Source organism: Bison bison, unplaced genomic scaffold (genome assembly GCF_000754665.1).
Source record: "Bison bison bison isolate TAMUID 2011002044 unplaced genomic scaffold, Bison_UMD1.0 scf7180017864388, whole genome shotgun sequence".
In the NCBI taxonomy this organism is placed as follows: Eukaryota; Metazoa; Chordata; class Mammalia; order Artiodactyla; family Bovidae; genus Bison; species Bison bison.
The window spans coordinates 6,435,353-6,440,236 of record NW_011494960.1 but is presented as its reverse complement, the minus strand read 5'-3'; positions in this window follow the sequence as shown (position 1 = coordinate 6,440,236).

The window sequence follows — 4,884 nt, the reverse complement described above, 5'->3', positions numbered from 1 at the left end:
CACTGTTTCCACTCTTTCCCCGTCTATTTGCCATAAAGTGATAGGACCAGAGTTCATGATCTTTGCTTTTTGAATGTTGAGTTTTAAGCCAGCTTTTTCACTCTCCTCTTTCACCCTCATCAAGAGGCTCTTTATTTATGGTGACAGTTTTTTTTTTTTTTCCTATTTATGGTTTTGACATCCTAGTAATAATTGAATTCATGTAGCAGTATCTAATTTCACTCATGCATTTAAAAATGTCCAGGACGGTCTTCCTTACTTTAAGAAGACTTACATCCCATTTAGTTTATACAGTGGAAGCCTGGAGGAGGGGCTGTGTTCAAATGGAAAGAGGAAGGTGCTTACACTTTCACTAGAAAAAGCATATGAGTAAATATGAAACTAAATAGTTAGAATAGAAAGTTTCAAAACTCTTTTATTCATTCATAGTTATCTCACACATGAAAATTTTTTAAAGTTTGAACGAAAATATTCCAAATAATCAATGCTGATTAATTTGAGTGATGCTTTAGGTGACATTTTTAAACACTCTACTGTTCTACATTTTCTATGCCTGGAATGCATATGTTTTAATTTTAAAATGTTGGAATGGGAATTTTTCTGAAGAGGCTAAAGTTATCTCTATACTAATGTACTGGAACCTAAGAAGTGAATCCCATATTTGGTATTTGGTATATAAATAGGAAATTATTTTATTCAGTCTGTTAAACTCAGGTCATATTCTTAAAGTTGATGTCCATTTTAGAAGAAGGAACAAAAATACCTAAAACTTTCTTTTAAAATCCCAATTATTTTCTGCCTTATTATTATAGTTAAACACTCTAAAGAATTCCATTTTTCCCTTAAGTTTGAAAATTAATCCTGAGGGAAATGTATTAAGACAAACCAAACTGATTGCAACCTTTACTATTTTCAGACTATCTCCAACTGAAGCTAGCAATGAAGTTCTGAAATGACCATAGTAACTAAAAGTGAAGCTTGCTCAGTTGTGTCCAATCCTTTGGGACCCCATGAATTATACAGTCCGTGGAATTCTCCAGGCCAGAATACTGGAGTGGGTAGCTGTTCCCTTCTCCCAACCCAGGGATCGAACACAGATGTCACACATTGCAGGCAGATTCTTTACCAACTGAGCCATCAGGGAAGCCCAAGAATACTGGAGTGGGTAGCCTATCCCTTCTCCAGCAGATCTTCCTGACCCAGGAATCAAACCAGAGCCTCCTACATTGCAGGCAGATTTTTTACCAGCTGAGCTACTAAAGAATACAGTAATTTATCCAGTACTCTAGACCCCATATCTAATATTAATAAATCATAGCTACAAAGTAGAATTGAAATTAATATAAAAGTCATCAACAAAGAATGATTATCATGATATGCAGAGTTCTACCTCAAGTGGCAATTCTGTAAACTTTTGAAGGTATGGTATTTTTTGTGCTTATTTATGAAGCACAATCTGATATACTGGAGTTCAATGTGCAAAGCAGCACACCAAGAGAGAATCTAAAGGGACTTCCCTGGTGGTTCAGTGGTTAAGAATCCACCTGCCAATGCAGGAGACATGAGTTCAATCCCTTGCCTGGGAAGATGGAGTAACTACACCCATGCACTACAACTACTGAGCCCGTGCACCCTAGAGCACATGCTCTGCAACAAGAGAAGCCACTGCAACCAGAAGTCTGGCACACAGCAACTAGAAAGTAGCCCCTGCTTGCTGCAACTGAGAAAACCCAAGCACAGCAGCAAAGACCCAGCACAGCCAAAAATAAAAATAAATGAAAGAATACACCTGAAGATAGCCTCCGGTGATTTCATGGTCCAAATTACCTCTATGTGACACCACAGGACTTATAAAGATTTAGTCTGCCTGAGTGTGCCCTGCTGAAGTCACTAATATCATTTGAGAATCACAACATACACTACCTTGATAAGGATGTGGAAAAAAGGGAAGCTTTGTGCATTGGTGGTGGGAATGTAAATGGATGCACGTACTATAGAAAACAATGTGAAGCATCCTGAAAAAAATTAAAAATAGAACAATCATAAGATCAGCAATTCCACTCCTGGGTATATACCCTATGGAAATGAAATCAGCATCTTGAAGAGATATCTGGACTCCCATATCCATGGTATCAATATTCAAAATAGTAAAGATAAGGAAACAGCTAAGAGTCCAATGATGAATGAACAGAGAAAGAAGATGAAACATACGTGTATGCAATGGTATATTATTTACTCACCCTTAAAAAAAAAAATCTTGACATTTGCTACAACATAGATGAAACTAGAGGACATGCTAAGTGCTAAGTGAAATTTGCCAGAAAGAGAAAAATAAAAAAACTGCATGATCTCAGTTTTATACAGAATTTTAAAAATCTAGCTCACGTAAGCAAAGAGTAGAATGGTGGTAAACAGTACCTGAGGGAAAAAGGGAGATGGAGAGATGCTGGTCAAAGGCTAGAAACCTTCAGTTACAAGACAAATAAGCTCCAGTTATCTAATGTACAGCATGGTGACTATAGTTAATAACACTGTATTGCATGCTTGAAATTTACTAAGAAGGGAGATATTAAGCACTCTTGCCAAAAAAAAAAAAATAACAATAATAGTGGTCATGTATGGATGTGAGAGTTGGACTGTCAAGAAAACTGAGCCCGAAGAATTGATGCTTTTGAACTGTGGTGTTGGAGAAGACTCTTGAGAGTCCCTTGGACTGCAAGGAGATCCAACCAGTCCATTCTGAAGGAGATCAGCCCTGGGATTTCTTTGGAAGGAATGAGGCTAAAGCTGAAACTCCAGTACTTTGGCCACCTGATGCGAAGAGTTGACTCATTGGAAAAGACTCTGATGCTGGGAGGGATTGGGGGCAAGAGGAGAAGGGGATGACAGAGGATGAGATGGCTAGATGGCATCACCAACTCAACGGACATGAGTCTGAGTGAACTCCGGGAGTTGGTGATAGACAGGGAGGCCTGGTGTACTGCAGTTCATGGGGTCGCAAAGAGTCAGACACGACTGAGCAACAGAACTGAACTGATGTAAGGTGAAGGAGGTATCTTCCCAGGTGGCACTAGTGGTAAAGAACCCGCCTGCCAACGCAGGAGACTTAAGAGACAAGGATTCGATCCCTAGGTCAGAAGATCCCCTGAAGGAGGGCATGGCAACCCACTCCAGTGTTCTTGCCTGGAGAATCCCATGGGCAGAGGAGCCTGATGGGCTATGGTTCTTGTGGTCACACAGAGTCAGACATGACTGAAGCAATAAAGCACACACACAAGGTGAAGGATGTGTTAATACTTAACCTCTTTGATGGTCTTTTCACAAATACTCGTATGTCATATCATCAAATAGCACACTTTATGTACAATTTTGTCAAGTATTCCTCAATAAAGCTAATGCAAAAATTAATTAGATGATTCCACTATATATGATCTAATGGCTAAAAATAAAGATTTACAACACGAAGTATTAGCAAGGATGTGGAACTTTGGTACTCACACACATGGCTAGTAGAAAGGAAAACAATACATCAACTCTGGAAAACACTTTGTCAGCTTCTGGTACAATTAAACATATGCTTACCAAACAATAGAGTAATTCTACTCCTAGGAACATGTCCAAGAGAAATGAAAACAAATATTCACCAAAAGCATGAACTCAAATGTTCAGAGAAGCTTAATTCATAATTAATAATTGAAGACAGTTCAGGTATCTATCATGTGGTGAATATACAAGCTCATATAGCTATACAATCTGTAGAGTAGATAAATCTTCAAATACCACAAAGGAAGAAACTACTCATGCCTGAAACACTCAAATTAATTTCAAAGCATCAGATTAAGTGGAACAAATCAAAGCTATATGTTGTAATATAGAATGTATACATTAGCCTAGAAATTCAAACTTACATTGACAGAAAGCAAATCCATGGTTGTCAGGGGATAAGGAGGGGAGAGGACAGCAATTTACTTCAAAAAAATGTTAAATACTTCACACCATTTATATACTGGTGGTGGTGGCTACATGAATGCATACATTTATCAAAACTCAAAAAGTTATATGTTTATCTATTATCTATAAATAATAGCTCAATAAAATATTTTCCCCAATGGATACTGTTTTTTACTGAAGTATAGTCGATCTACAGGTTTTTTTGAATATGTACATAGACATATATCTATGCAAATAGTTTCAGTTTGAAAAACAATTTATTTTAATATATGATGAACTTTTTTTTAATTTAATTTATCCAAATTTTTAGTTTCTAGAGGCTTTAAGCAGAGCTATAAGTTTTTCTTTAAATAAATAAAATAAACACCCAGGAGAGTCTCTCAGGGGTCCTTAACTTTCTGTGACTAGTTACTTCACTTCTAACATCCTGGGACTGCACTACTTATAATTAAACTTTTTTATGCTAGAATCCCAAGAGCCATTCTAAAGCAAACTTTCAAAAGTGAATTAAAGAATCATTAAATATCACATTCATCCAGTCATAACCACATTAATATGCACAAGGTAGTTATTACTTCCAGGAGAAATTAAATTAAGTAGATATATCTGAAGTCAAGTTACAATACAGGTGAAGAATGAACAGGAGTGACAAAAATAAAAGATGAAACTTCAGAGAGATAGTTCAGTCAATACAAATATGAAATTTTCTAACAATCAGGACCAGTAAAGTAGAATGAGATCCTTTAAGAAACAGTGAGTTTCACGTGATTAGACAACAGAGACATTACAGATTATTTTAACACCAGACTATCTCATATGCCCTTTAGTTCTCATCTAATCTGATAGTTTATCATTCTGAATAGCTCCAAGTTTCTGAATGGATGCACAAAAGACAGAAATTATCAGAACAAACATAAACTTACATATCTATAA